Genomic DNA, 16,558 nt, shown 5'->3' on the forward strand with positions numbered 1-16,558 from the left:
AACCAGAAAAACAATATACACAATAACTAAAGCAATGTAAATGGGGAAAATGCAACAAAATAATAGAAACAGAATATTGTGAAATTATAATGAGCAAACTTGACTCCAAAGAAGAGCTGTAAGAATGTACTTTCATTTCTTCTTTGCAGAGAGGGGATACTATGGGAACGAAGCATTGCCTATAATGTTGGACTTGGTTATTGTTTAATTTTGCTTAACTTCTTTTTTCTTTGTTACAAGAGATGGCTCTGTAGAAGGGAAGAGGGTATGGAAAAACATAAGAAATATATGAAATACATAAATAAAAGCTTTTTAAATTTTGAAATAAATTTTTTAAAAGAAAAAATTAGTAGATATGGAAAAGACTCCCATGTAAGTTCCTAGAAACTAAAGAGAACACTCTTATTGTGCAAACTTCCTCCAAGAAAATGTAATGGTCTCCATGGTTTACAGTATTTCCCTGTATAGGGTTCCAATGTACGAGTTCTATTTGGTACCCCTTGCACCCAGTCATTCTTTCCTTGGCAGTTTTTCACAGTGCGTCATAGGTCATTGCTTCATACTGATCTTCACCTCTTATATCGCTTTACCTTCCAAACAGATGGTAGCTTGCCCTCACAGCACCCATTTGCTATTCTGGATAACTCTAGCCCTATGGCTAATGTTCTAGTACACTTATAGCTCTGTATCCAGAGGCTCAGCTCCTTGGCCAACTTTAGAAGCTCTGCCACTCTTCAGCACATGGTTCTTGTCATTTTCCCTAGGGTACCAGCTCTCTAGCACCTGTCTCTCTGGTCTAGGAACAGTCTCTCTGGATATTCTTTCTAAAATTAATATCTTTACAACGCCAAAGATACCTCTGGAACTAAGTGCTTCCATTCTAGAACTTGTTTGTTTTTTTCCCTGAATGCCCAGTTCTCACAGCCATTCTCTTCTTACACCAAAGCACTATGTAGGGTTAGTGAGAAGGTTTTTCTATTGTTCTGCTCAAATAATCCTCTGTTTTCACTTCCATGCTAATTTCTGTCAAATCAATCTTGTTTGCCTACTTCTTCCCCCAAAGTTCGGATAGTATACATTTTGCTCACAACATTATTTCTCACAGCATCTTGGACTTTACAGTGGCACCCTTGCTCACTGCGTTTTTTATCACATTTTCTCCCAGGGCAAATGAACAAAGTTATTCAAATCAGGGCAGCTAGGTGGCAGAGTGGATAGAGTGCTAGGTCTGGAGTCAGGAAGACCTGAGTTCAAATGTGGTCTCAGAAACTTACTAGTTCTGTGACTCTGGGCAAGTCACTTTACCCTGCTTGCCTCAGTTTCCTCATCTGTAAAATGAACTAGAGAAGGAAATGGTCAACCACTCTTTGCCAAGAAAATCCCAAACCTGGTTTGCCTCAGTTTCTTTATCTGTAAAATGAGTTGGAAAAGGAAATGGCAAACCACTCCAGTATCTTTGCCAAGAAAACCCCAAATGGGATCATGAAGAGTTAAACATGACTGAACAACAACAAATCTCATTGTATTAATATTAGTGTCCAACTTAAATTCTTCCTGCTAAAATGTTAGTATTGACCTGCCCTTAATGGAAATGTAAAACCAGTTTGTTTTTCCTCATATGATAATCTTTCATACAGTGCCATGAGCTCAGAACACTATCTCTCCCTCTATCACACCCATCAATGTCAGGAGACCTGGTTTAAATGAATGTGTTCAGAAGATCAGTCAGAAAAATGATCCTAATTTTAGACCTCACATGTACATACAAAAAGAGAAATAGATAAAAGAACAGATATTAAAATATTAAAACAGACTCTCACCATCTCATATGGAAATTTGACCAGCATAATTTTATAATCATAAGATCAAAACTTCCTCAGTCAGAAAACACTTGATGTCCTTGTACAACAGAGATATAGCAGTGAATGAAGGGGTCACTTCCCGTGAGAAATCTTTCCTGATTGCTCTTGGTTGTTAGCACTCTCTCCTTCAAATTATCGTATTCTTGGCTATGGGTAAATCTTGTAGACTATAAGTTCCCTGAGAGCAGGAACTGTTTGTCTGTTTTGGTTCTTGTATCCCTATAGCATAGCACAGTGTCTTTCACACAGTAAATCATAGATGGAGAACTGAAGGAGAGTTCAGAAGCCTTCTAGTTTAACTCTTCCATTTTGTAGATAAGGAAACTGAGGCCCATAAAGGTTAAATGATGATCAAAGTTACCCAGGTAACAAATAGCAGATTTGAAATTTGAACACAGGTCCTCTGACTCTAAATCCAGGACCATGTTACCTTACTTAACAAACGCGTGTTGAATTGAATTTGTCTAATGCCCAGCAGTGCTTACACTGGCCCTTTATGGAAAGTCACAGCCACAAGTTTCAGGGAAATATTAACTTATGAAAACTACAAATAATTTTAGGGAGCAATCAGTATAGGGCTGGCACTTGGTCAAATCCTTACCAGATTACTGCTGGGCACTAATTGAGGCCTCCCCTAATTACTACAGGACACTAATTGAGGCTCCTAATTACTGTGGGGCACTAATTGAGGTCTCCCCAAATCACCATGGGGCACTAATTGAGGCCCTGAAATTACCACAGGGCACTAATCAAGACCCCTCTAACTCATTGTGTGGCACTAATAGAGGTCCCCTAATTACTGTGAACACTAATAGAGACCTCCCCAAATTACTGAGTGGGAGTAATCGAGGTTACCTAATAATTGTGGGGTAGTAATCAAGGGCTCTCCAAATTATCAATCTTGTTTGCCTACTTCTTCCCCCAAAGTTCGGATAGTATACATTTTGCTCACAACATTATTTCTCACAGCATCTTGGACTTTACAGTGGCACCCTTGCTCACTCTGTGTTTTTTATGTGGGGCACTAATTGAGGCACTGAAATTACCATGGGGAACTAATTGAGGCCTCCCCTAATTACTGCAGAACACTAATTGAGGCCCCTAAGTACCACAGGGTACTAATTGAGACCCTCCAAATTATCATGGGCACTAACTGAAGCCCTAAGTACCATGGGGCACTAATCAAGATGTCCCCAAATTGCCATTGGGCACTAGATCTCCCCAAATTACTGTGGGGAACTAATCAAGGCATCCCCAAATTATCATGGAGCACTAATTAAGACCTCCCCTAATCACCATGGGACACTAATCGAGTCCCTTAATTATTGTGGGGCACTAATCAAGGCCTCCTCAAATGACTGCAGGGTGGCCTCCACACATTATTGTAGGGCACTAATCGAGGCATACCCAAATTACAGTGGGGCACTAATAGAGACCTCCCCAAATTACTTTGGGGCACCGATTGAGGCCCTGAAATTATCATGGGGCACTAATCGAGGCTCCTAAGTACCACAGGGCACTAATCAAGGCCCCCCAATTGCCATGGACACTAATCAAGACCCCTTAATCACCACGGGCACTAATAGAGATTCCCTAATTACCATGGAACACTGATTGAGGTCCCTTAATTACCGTGGGCACCAATCTAGGCCCTTAATTACTGCAGGGCACTAATTGAGGCCTCCCCAAATTACTTTGGGGGCACTAATTGAGGCCCCTAAGTACCGTGGAGCACTAATAAAGGCCTACCTAAATTACTGTGGTGCACTAATCAAGACCCCCTAATTACCATGGCACTAATCGAGGCCCCTAATTACCACAGAGCACTAATCAAGGCTCATTGTTCTGCTCAGCCCTCAGAAGGACTGCTCTCTGACGAGGCACATCATTCTGTTGTCTGTAGCTTCTACTGCCTCTAGCTTTTAGGTTAAATTGAAATCATTAAACAGGGTACTGCTCTTCTCTTTTGGAAAGAACTAAAAATCCTACTCTAACAGCTGCATGTTTCTCTAGTTCTCCTCCCCCTTGGAATTCTGGCTCTGGATCCTGCCATTATTGAGCAGCAAAATCCCCACTCCAGGTTCTAGACTATTTCTCTATATAGAATGTTGGAGGTCAGGAAGCAATATCCTTGAATTATCCTTGGAGGGCATGTGTAGGAACATCTCTTACGGCCATGTGCTTCTGCTGCAAGATCCCTTACCCATGGGGAGAGAGGAGTGAAAAATCTCAGCTTCTTCTTTTTTTTTTTGTCCCTGTAAACTTTATTCTCACAAAATTAAAGTGAGGTCAGTGCTGACTCAAAAGTATTGCTAACATTCACAGTTTTATATTTTTAAAATATGTATGAAGTACATGGCTCTCCACTTATGTACCCCTATTTCTTTTACCCACTGGAAAATGAACAATCAACAGAATCATATAAACTAAAAGTATTCATCAGTTAGAGTCCATTTTCACCAATACTGGATTGAAAGCAAACATCGATTAACAAAACTTCAAATGTCAGGAATGTCTTACTGGTTAGGCTCCAACTTATCCTTCACAACAATAAAACATACCTCAATTTACTCTCTCTAGTAAAGCTTATCTGGATAAACAATAAATAATTCCTTCCTAAATATTAATATATTGTGCAAGAAAATCATTCACATATATTCTTTTTGTAGTTCAATAGATTTAAATCTTCACCAAGAGTCACCTTTCCTTTTATGGTCAGTTAAACTATCTCTTATACTTTTTGTTACTTGTTTCATGAATATTTTGTGTGTTATCCCATACTACACATGTACAATTTTTGGTAGTTCCAGTTCTAATGGGTATAACAAAGGATGTACTTTATCATCTCCAAATGAGCAATTTTGCAATGCTTCATAAATAGCTCTAAAAACTGGCTGTTTATCATCATGGTAAACACCTCGGTTCCCATGGAGAATAAAGATTCCTTCTTCTTCAACTTCTTGGCAATTACTTACATATAGACATTGATCAGATCAATAATTCCATTGGCATGGAAAAACAAAAATTATGGATTTGAAAAATCCATATGGATTATGAAAAAACATTATATTTACACCCCATGTGCTATTAAGTTTATATTTTTAAAGTAATGGCATAAGTATTTCTCACTATTGTAAACAAGCAGTTGTCATATCATTAGGAAATAGGAATAGAGAGAGACAGACAGTAAAACTATAATATTTTGGGCAACTCAAAGTACATCCTTTTCAGACCCAGAAAAACCATGATCTATGTGGTTTGTCTAACTGCTCTTGGTACCTACTTATGTTCTTTCTCCCTTTATTTATTTTTCTTTCTTCATAGTGACCTCTTTAATTAATCTGGTCTGAAGATTCTTTTTTTTAAAAATTTAATTAATTTATTTGTTTCCAGTTTTCAATAATCACTTCCATAAGTCTTAAATTTTCTCCCTCTCCCTCTCCCGTCTCTCCTCAAGACCACTTGCAGTCTTATATGGGTTCTACGCATACATGCTTATTAAACACATTTGCACATTGGTCATATTGCACAGAAGAATTAAAACAAATGGGAGAAACTATGAGAAAAACCAAATCAAACCAAACCAAACCAAAACATAACGCAAGAGAAAATAGTCTGTTTCCTTCTGCATTCCAGTTCCATAGTTCTTTCTCTGGATGTGGATGGCATTTTACCTCGAGTCCTTTGGGAATGTTTTAGGTCCTTGCATTGCTGTGAAGGGCTAAGTCTATCAGAAACAGTCCTTGTACACTGTGGCTGTTACTGTGTATAATGTTCTCCTTCTTCTGCTCATTTCACTCAGCATCAGTTCATCTAAGTCTTTCTAGGTTTTTCTGCAGTCCTCTTGTTCATCATTTCTTATAGCACAATAGTATTCCATTACATTCATATACCAGAACTTGTTCAGTCATCCCTAATTGATGGGCATTCCCTTGATTTCCAGTTTTTGGCCACTACAAAGAGAGCTGCTATAAATATTTTTGTACATGTGGGACCCTTTCCCATTTTTATGATCTCTTGGGGATACAGTCCTAGAAGCGGTATTGCTGGGTCAAAGGGTGTGAAGATTTTTGTAGCCCTTTGGGCATAGTTCCAAATTGCCCTCCAGAATGGTTGGATCAGCTCACAGTTCCATCAACAATGTATAGTGTTCCAACTCTCCCACATCTTATCCAACATTTATCATCTTCCTGTTTTGTCATGTTACCTAATCTGATAGGTGTGATGCCATAACTCAGAGTTGTTTTGATTTGCATCTCTCTGATAAATAGTGATTAAGAGCATTTTTTTCATATGACTATAGATAGCTTTAATTTCTTCCTCTGAAAACTGCCTGTTCATATCTCTTGACCATTTATCAATTGGGGAATGGCCCTGAGATTCTTAACAGTCAATAATTCCACTTGGCCATGAGTGAATTTAGAAAAAAAGATTTATTTCACATCATTATCTGACAGCTGCCTTGGCCTTTAACCCCATACAAAAGAGAACCAGACACAAGCACACCAAATCCAGCTTCTTTAAGAGGAGCACATGAACCCTCAAGAAGTCAGAGCATCCTCAAATGCTAAGCCTTTCTTCCATAGCTGACTGTCTTCTTCAATGATTCACTATGGAAGCTTCCCCAAATTCTCATTTTCTTTTCTCACCCATGTAAATGAGTAGGTGGGAGAAAAGGCACCATGGCAATTCATATCCAGAGACAAACCCATTAGTCTGCCAATCCTGACTCCTTCATATGCAAATGCACCACTTAAAATATGATATCTGGTAATTTCATGGAGTGAATTGGGGGATTCAGTTGATCAGGGATAGTCCTATAATTATAAATGTCGTTACTTCAATGTTTATGAGAGGGAAAATTACTATTGGACAGGAGAATTTCCTTCCCAATCCCTTGGCTAAGTTTAGTTTTTCACTTTCCTCCAAGACAAATACTGAATTCCTGAGGGCAGATTATCCACCCTGGATGTAAACAAGGATCATCCGTGAATGGAAAAATGTCAGACTTGGAAGGGATCTAAGCAGTCATCCTATCCAACCCATACTGGGAAAATAAATCCCTATTACAACACACCCAATGAGTGGTCATTTGGTCATTCAGTTTTTGCTTGGAGATCTCCAATGAGGGAGGAAGCCACTCCCTTCCCAGGCAGGCCATTCTACTTTGGGGTAGCTCTTCTATTAGGAAATTTTTTTTCTATTAGGAAATTTTTTTCCCGGCATCAAGTCTAAATTTGCTTCTTGGCAGTTTTCGCCCATTTCAACAACAATTATGACAATTATTATAATACATATTCATGTAGTGTTTCAGAGTTTACAAAGCAGTTTACACTGTTCCAATCAATCCTCACAGCAGTCTTGTGTTGTAATTAGTACAAGTATCATAGCCCCATTTTACAGATGAGAAAAGCTCTTGAAGGTAAGATGATGTGCTGATAAAGTGAGCTGAAGACTGAGACTCAGACCCAGGCTCTGAATCCCAATTCTTTCCACTACATCAAGTTGCATACTGAAGGTGATTCACTCTTGTGTTTCTCAAAGTCTGGGCTTTATTGCTTGAGTTGCTTATTGACTTAGGAGGTGATTTACAGAAATATTCCCAACTAAAACAAAATGCATCAGACCTTTGCAAGGCTTTCCAAGGTTTAAATAAAGTTGAAATTCAGCAGCACTTTGGCTGCAGTTAAAGAAAGAAAGTCAAGTCAGATCCAAGATGGTTTCGCATTTTCACATTAAGGAGGTGCTAAAATGTTCAGTCTTGGTGTGCCAAATAGCAAAATATCTCCCCTCTTTTCCTCCCCTCCTGCTCCCAGACTTTTAAAAAAAAAAGTTAGGCTCCAATTTTAACTCAACCTTTGTTTCTGCAAAAAGAGTCAGTGATCAGCAGTCTTGTGGAGCAATAGATCATGTTGGTTTGGGTCAGATTGTGGAGAATCTTGAGTACCAGAATGGGGAGCCTACCTTCCTTGGAGGTAGAGTAGTGAAGTGGCAATAGTTACAGACAGGAGAGTTGGAAATTGCCTGAGTTCAGATCCTAATTCTGATGCCTACTAGCTATGTGTCCATTTAACTTCTCTACCTCCCCATCTGTAAAAGAGGGGTAATAATCCCTGTAACGACTAACTCCCAAGGTTTTGGGGAGGCTTAAATGGGATTATTTATGAGGTGTTTTGCCAATCTGAAAGCTCTATAGATGTCAGTTATTATTGTTATCTGAATAATTCGTAGGTCTCCTGGGCCTAGGTTCAAGATCTATCACTGGTTTGTTGGATCATCTTGGGCAGGTTCTTTCTCCCTCTAGGTCTCAGTTTTCTCATCTCTAAACTGAGGGGGTTAGAAGAGGTAATTTAGAACTCTGGATGCCATGTTTTTGTCATGGCATTAAGATGCTAGAGAGTATTCAGAAGAAGGCAACCAGGCTGATGAATGAAAGACCTTGAATTTGTGCTGTATGTTGACAAAACTGGGGAATTTAGTCTAAAGAAGAGAAGATTTAGGGAAAAGGGGACAGGATAACTATATTCTAGGTAATGAAGGAATTTTATGTGGACAAGGGGTTGGACTTATTCTATTTGACCCCAAAGGATAGAACTCAGAGCAGTGGGTGGAAGTGGCAAAGAGGGAGATTTAGGCTTTATGTAAAGGGAAATCTCCAAACTATTAGGGTTATCCCAAAATGAAAAGGGCTTCTTTGAGAGGCAATGCATTGCTCTCTTTTCATTGCAGATCTTCATGATAGACTACATGACTGCTTGTTCAGGGTACTGATGAAGGCATTTTTTTCCAGCTATACATTACACAAATCTCTTCCAAGTCTGAGAATCTGCTGTCCCTAAAGTGCCTCTCAGCTCTGATCTTATGATGATCACAGGTGTTGTGTCTTTGAGATCACAAGAACGAACTCATCCTCATATTGAAAATTGCTTGTAACCTGACCCCATCCTACCCATAAAGTCAACCTTTCTCTCCAAATAAGCCAATTTCCTCATACTCCTCTCCTTCCAGAGGACATTGCATTTCCTTGCTTCCCTATTGGGATGCTCTTCTCTCAGATTTTGCAACCATATCTATCCCTGAAGGCTCAGTCCCAAAGCTCACCCTCTCAAGAAAGCCTTCCCTGACTGCAAGAGTCCTTCAGGAGTGTTCCCTTCTTTGGACTCCTTGTCTTGCTGGGAAAATGAGAGTCAGACATGAAAGAATTCTAGAGAAACAAGATACCGCACAATTAAATACTTGGTGGTATATTTTAGGCTAGATGTGCTATAGGATTCAGCTTTAAACATACCATCAAATGTTTAATTGTGTGAGGTCTTTTTTTCTTCAGAGCTGTTTCATGTGTGAGAATCTCTCATTTTCCCAGAGAGGCTGTGAATTTCTTGAGGGCAGGGACCATATCTGCCCTTTCTTTGTATCCCTCACAGTGTAAGATGCTTCCATGGAATAGGAACTCTGTAGCTAATTAATGAATTGATTGATTCAACAAACTCAACTCAACAAATATTTATTAAGCATCTTGGATGTGCATGGGAGACACCAAGATAAAAATGAAAAGGTCCCTGTGCTCAAGGAATTTATGGTCCTATTAAAGGGATATTTCACAAGGACCTCAATAATTGTATCGGGAGTGATAGAAATGCAGGAGATGCAGGTAAGTGCTCTAGGAAGATCTGAAGAGGCAGAGAACACATTTCGGTGGGGGTGGGGTGTCAGGAGAAAGCACACAGAAGGAGCAGTAGCCATTGGAGACCCAAAGGAAGAGAATGACAGAAGCCAGAGGTTAAAGACTTCAGATGTTGGGGACAACTGGTACCCATTCTTGGAAGTGTCATGTGGAGTTCAGGGAACAGCTAACTAGTAGGGCAGTTTGACTGGAACTTTGAGTGAATGAAGGGGAATGATGTGGAATGAGGCTGAAAAGATAAATTGGATTATAAGGGGAGGAGTCAAACACCAAAGTAGAGAGTTTATTCTTTTTACCCTAGGGAAAACTGAACATTGTTGAGTAGAGAGTATAGGTCTGACCTGTCCCTTATGGGGTAGAGAATGGATTGGAGATGGGGAGAGACTGGAAGCAGGAAGACCTGCTTTTTTTAAAGTTTTTTTAAGTTAACTTATTTACTTTTGGTTTTCAACATTCACTTCCATAAGTTTTAAATTTTCTCTCCCTTTCCTCCCTTCTCCCCAAAATGGCATGCAATCTGATATAGGCTCTACATGTACATTCCTATTAAATGTATTTTCACATTAGTCATGTTGTATAGAAGAATTAGAATGAATGGGAAGAACTATGAGAAAGAAAAAACAAAATAACACAAAACAAAAAAAGAAAATAGTCTGATTCGCTGAATTCAGACTCCATAGTTCTTTCACTGGATATGGATGCATTTTGCATCATGAGTCCTTCGGAAATGTTTTAGGTCCTTGCATTACTGAGAAGGGCTAAGTCCATCAAAGTCAGTCATTGCCCAGTGTGGCTATTATTGTGTACAATGTTTTCCTGGCTCTGCTCATTTCACTCAGCATCAGTTCATATAAGTCTTTCTAGGTTTTTCTGAAGTCCTCTTGTTCATCATTTCTTATAGCACAATAGTATTCCATTATGTTCATATACCACAACTTGTTCAACCATTCCCCGATTGATGGGCATCCCCTTGATCCAGTTCTTGACCACCACAAAAAGAATTGCTATAAATATTTTTGCACATTTGGCTCCTTTCCCTATTTTTATGATCTCTTTGGGATACAACCTCGAGAGCTATTTTAATTGTAAAGATGTTCTTCTGATTCCCTGAGAACTATGGCTCTGGAGCCCCTTACCACTTTCTCCAGATTCAGTGCAGATTGTTCTAGGTAATCACTTATGTAAATCATAGCCTAAGCCCTTGCCAGTGCAACTGTCCATTCATCCATCCATCCATCCATCCATCCATTCATCTATCCATCCATCCATCCATCCATCCATCCATATTATCTATCTATCTAGCTATACACACATATATGTACACATACATATATACAGACATACTCACCCACTCACATATATACACATATGTATGTATGTATACATATGTGTATATATTTGTGTGTATTGATATATGTATATTTTATATACACATATACATACATATTCTTTGATTCACAGCTCTGGACCAAAATGTAAATAATGTACATATACACATTATGAATGTAATTGCATATAAAATGTATGATATGTTATATAGAATTATATATAATGCTATATTATATATTATATTGTGACATTATAAACATAAATATATATGCATATAGGTGCATCTCTCTTTCTAAATATCAGTTTTCCTAACTGAAATCAGCTCTCTATTCACTACCATAACACACTGTCTCTCATAGCTCTTACTCTTTGGAACCAGAATGCTGTTAAATGCAGTATGGTATAGCAAGGAAATTTATATATTTGGATTAATAATGTAAATGTATATAGATAAAGCACAATATATGTATATACCCATATATGTATTTGTACACATGTGTGTATACATATGAGCTTGTGCATATAGTCCAGAGCTGCGATTTCATCAAGGTAGAATGAAATCTCTATTTATAGAACATAAAAGAACCATGAATCCGATAGCAAAAGCGTTCAACAGCTGTTTTGTCGATTGAATGATTTACATTAAAACAGTATAAACGATAAGATGGAACCCAGTCTACAGGATCAGTGTCTCCCTCTGCCATTCCAGCTGCAAGAACTTCCCTGGTGAAATCAAACAAAGAAAAACCTCTTTTGTATTTATATTGTACATGTTTTGTGCATCCTTTGTTTGTCTGTGATCTCCCTTGACAGAATGGAAACTACTTGAAGTTAGGGACTGTTTCATTTTGTCTTTGTATCCCTTCTGTGCCTAACCCAGTGCCTGGCACAGAGTTGGCACTTAATAAGTGTTTGTAGGTATTTGCCTGATTGAATAATTTCCTCAGTACAGAAACAGGTTCAATCTCCTAGAACTCCAGAAGTGAAGGATGGGAAAGAAATGTCCCAGAAAAAAATAAAAAACAACTTAGGAAAGGGTGAGGAAACAACTCAGCATGTTGGTGTGGAAACTGGTGAGAAAACTGTCAGTCATTCTCCTGTCTCCTCTCTGCATGGATGCACTCAGTGACTGGCATGGAGATATACTGCAATCTGTTGGGATTATAGTCATCTGGTGCCAGTTCTGGGCTGTTAGGTCCTTGACCATGGCAGTCACCTCCTGAGTTCCCATCTGCCAGAGTCTCTGGAGCTTGATGCACAATGTTGAAGTGTGTGCATTGAACAAGAGTGTGGCATGATGGAAGGAATGCTGCATCTAGAGACAAAGGACCTGGCTCTGCCATTTACCTCTCTCCTAAGTTTACATCTCCTGATGAAGTCTCTGCATTTAGCCAGAGACCATGTGGGATTCTGGCTTCCTAGAGTTTCCCCCGAGAACAGAAATTCCCTTGCCTAACTACTGTGAGCATCTGAAGCTGTGCCGGAGAACAAATCTCATATGCCCTTAGTACCGGTTTTTTAGAGTTGGAAAGGACCTGGAGGTTATGGAGTCCCACCTCCTTATTTTACAGATGAGGAAACTGACTCCTGGAGAATCAAAGTGGCCTTCCTGGTATCAGCGAAAGGTAGTAAGTATCTGAGGCAAGATTCAAACCCAGGTCTTCCTGACTCTTAAGTGCCCACTATTCCACACTGCCTCAAGTGAAAGAAGATGGGGGTATAAGAGGAAAGAAGGGACCAAGATTCAGAGATGTCATGAATGTACAAATAACAGAATATTATAATTGAATGATATTGGTTGTAGAGGCAGACAAGTGTGAGGGAAAAAATCAAAGAGGACTTTGAGGTTGCAAACTTGTCTGAGTGGTAAGATAGTGGTTTCCTTGATGGAAATAAGGAAGTTTGCCATTGCCTCCTGCTATAAACCAAACACTGTGCTAATCATTGGGAGTACAGAAAAAGTTCCTCTTTCCCCTAAAAAAAAAAAACCCAAACAAAATCCCTAAACAAAACCCCTGAACTCAAGAAGATAGTCTGATGGACTCAAGTTTTCCTGACTGAGGCCAGATCTCTACCCACCACTGCACCACACTGTCTCCCGTAAATTGGCTCCTACTCTTTAAAACTAGAGCATTATTAAATGCAGTATGGTATAGGGAGGAAAGCATTGAATTGTATTCATTCCAACAATTTAATCATTCCCTTACGTAAGCATTTATTTTTTAAATAATTTGTATTGATAGCTTATTTTTCTTACACCATTGTATTTCCTTCATTATCCCTTCTTCCATCCCTCCCAGAGAGCCATCTCATAAAACAAATAATATATTTAAAGAAACAAAAAAAAGAGGAGCAAATCAGCACAACCGATCAATGCACTGAATAAATCTGAAAATATGTGCAATATACCATACGTGTAGACCTCTGACCTGAGTTATCTTCTCATGTCTTTTCTTTGGAGCTGTGCCTTTTCTTTGTAATTTCACACCGTTTACTTTTAAATTTTATTGTTGTTCTTTTCATTTATATTGGTTTACCAATTGTGTATATTGGGTTTTTTTTGGCTCTGCTTACTTCACTCTGCATCATTTCATGTAGAACTTTCCATCTTTTTTGTATTCATCAGATTTGTCATTTCTTGCAGCATGGTAATATTCCATTAAATTCAAGTACCACAATTTGTTTGGCATCCCCCAATTAACAGGCAACTCCTTTGTTTCTAATTGTTTTCTATCTCAAAAAGAGCTACTGTAAACATTTTGGTGTGTAGACTTTATTCTTATCAAGGGCCTCCTTGGGTATAATGCCACATAGAGGAATCTGTGGGCCTAAGAGCATAGATGTTTAAATTACTTCATTTGCATAATTTCAAATTATTTTCCAAAATGATTGTACTAATGCACAAGTCCACCAATACAATAGTGCATCTCCTATAACATCTCTTCTAACATTGACTATTTGCATCTTTTGTCATCTTTGCCAATTTGTAGGTTGTAAGGTGAAACTTCAGAGTTGTTTTGATTTGCATATCTCTTATAATTAGTAATTTGGAGCATTCTTTCTACTGTAATGTTAATAGGATTTAAGATCTTCCCGCCATTAACAGGCTTCACTTGGAGTCCATTAAAGGAAGTTCACTTAGGGGAGGCTTGTTTGTAGGAAGGCTTGCACACCTTTGGTTAATTTTTAATGAGGCACTGAGTCTGGAGGGTTGTGATGCCTTCTGGCTCTGAGAAGTGTATATTTACTCAGAGGTGAGTAAATTTGGGGGCCTTGCTTATTTATGAAAAGGACCTTGTGATTCCCTGCTTGAGACTCTGTGAGTCTGTGTGTTCAGACCCCTGACTGCTGAGATGTAAAGGCGCTCTCGATCCAGGGATGTATGTAAAGTGTGTAGCAATACTGCTTTGATTCAGGCAGTACAGCCCTGTCTGTTGGTCTTTATTTCTCAGCTTATGTTTTCTGTATTTGTATTTTCTTGGAAGTTCAGAGACTTGGACTTTACCCCTGAACTAGTGAATGTCATTTAAAAAGACTGTTTAAATAGCTGTGTCTCCTAGTAAAGTAGATCTAAGAACCTGTGCTAGCAGCCATCCTGGGTATGCTAGGGTGCTTGCTGTAACATATATGATGGTTAATAGATTGCTAGTGTTTGTTCCTATTCTTTGACCACACACATGTATGGATTGTTTATATATCTTGGCCACCAAACTCTTATAGAAGAAATTTGATGACATATTTTTTTCACATTCAGATTTTCCCTTTTCATCCTAAGAGCATTGATTTTCTTTATGCAAAATATTTCCAGTTATATTTAATCAGAATTCTGTATTTTTTGTAATTGTTTGTATGCTTGCTTGTTAAGAATACGTTTCCTATTCATAGCTGTAAAAGATATATGATCTACTTCTCATCTGATTTTTTCATACAACGATCTTTACTGTTAAAATCATTTTGACCTTTTTTCGGATCCTGGCTTCTAAGATGACCAAGAAGAGGAGGAACAATGGACTTGCCGCCTGCAACCCATCCACTGCACCAACTGTGCCATCTTCGTGCCCAAGGACAAGGCCATCAAGAAGTTCAGCATCTGCAACATCGCAGAAGCCACGGCTGTCAGGGACATCTCTGAGGCCAGCGTCTTCGACTCTATGTGCTTCCCAAACTCTGTGTGAAACTACATTACTGTGGGAGCTGCGCGATCCACAGCAAGGTAGGGAGGAATCGCTCCCAGGAGGCATGAAAGGATCCGACACCCTCACCCTGATTCACACCTGCAGGTGCTGGCCCCAGACCCCCTCCAAAGCCCATGTAAAGAGCTATCTGCCCATCAACATTCCTGAACCGATCAGAAGAAAATAAAATCGTTGGTCTATCTTTTAAAAAAATCATTTTGAATATATTATGGAATATGTTGACCTTAGCCTAATTTCTGCCAAACTGCTTCCCATTTTTCCCAACTTTTATTAAATATTTCCCTAAATAATTTGGCTTTTTCTGATTTATTGAATAATGGATCACAAAGTTCCATTATTTCTGTTTCTCCCTTATCTAGTGTGTAACATTATTAAACCAGCATCAAATGGTTTTGATGATAGCTGCTTTATAATATAATTGGAGGTCTGAAGTCCTATTATCCTTTCATCCCTATCTCTCAGTTATTTCCTTAGATGTTCTAGATCTTTTATTTTTCCAAATGAACTTTATTATTTTATTGAGTTCTATAAAGAGTATCCCTTTGAAAATTTGATTGGCATAATACAACTTCAGTAGTATTGTCATTTTTATCATATTGGCACAGTTCAGTCATCAACACTGAATATTCCTCTAGCTACTTAAGGCATTCTTTCTTTCTTTAAAGACTCCTTTGTCCTTTTATGCAAGTATTTTGTTAGATAAATTCCCAAACTTTGTACATTTTGTAGTTCTTAGGAATGTCATTTCCCTTTCTGTTGCTGCCTCTTGGATTTTTATAATTATTATGTAGAAATGTAGTTGATTTTTGAGGGTAATTTTGTGTGTTATTGTTTAAAAGTTTAATAGAATCCTCCTGTGTATACACAAGGACAAAGAGGATTTCCTCACCCCCTTTAGTAGTTCCTTTATAACTGTTCCTATTTCATTTTTTGAGATCAAATTATTTATGTCTTTTTGGTTTTCTGTTACTTTGTATATTTTGTATTTTTAAAGGTTTTTGTTTCTGAGTTATTTCACTCATATCCAACTCTCTATGACTCCATTTTCTGAATTTTCTTGGCAGAGATACTGGAGTCATTTGCCATTTCTTTCTCCAGCTCACCTGAGGAATGCAGGGTTAAGTGATTTGCCCAAGGTCACACCGCTGGTATCTGATGCCACATTTAAACTTATGAAGATGTCTTTCTGATTGTAAGCCCAGTAAATTATCCTTTGTGTCCCCTACATGCCCATTTCTAAAGCGAGTCTTCAATTTCTTTTCTATTCCTTAATTTAAAAAAATATATAACCAGATCATCAATCCTCTTCTGTTTTATTAACATATATTTATAAAGTTATAATTTCCCTCTTGAGGACTGCTTCAGCTTCATCCCAGAAATTTTTTTATGTTGTTTCAGCATTATTTTATTTTACACAACTATTAATTGTTTCTATGATTTGTTCTTTGATCCATTCATTATTTAAAATAATTTTTCATTGTTAAGTC

At 38.3% G+C, this 16,558-nt stretch overlaps 1 pseudogene; it reads left to right on the forward strand.

Annotated features, from left to right (window-relative positions):
* Positions 1-14,859: 14,859 nt before the first annotated feature.
* On the forward strand, positions 14,860-15,300 carry LOC140528178 (small ribosomal subunit protein eS26 pseudogene; annotated as a pseudogene).
* The last annotated feature ends 1,258 nt before the right edge of the window (positions 15,301-16,558 follow it).

Source organism: Notamacropus eugenii, chromosome 1 (assembly GCF_028372415.1).
Source record: "Notamacropus eugenii isolate mMacEug1 chromosome 1, mMacEug1.pri_v2, whole genome shotgun sequence".
NCBI classification, from domain to species: Eukaryota; Metazoa; Chordata; class Mammalia; order Diprotodontia; family Macropodidae; genus Notamacropus; species Notamacropus eugenii.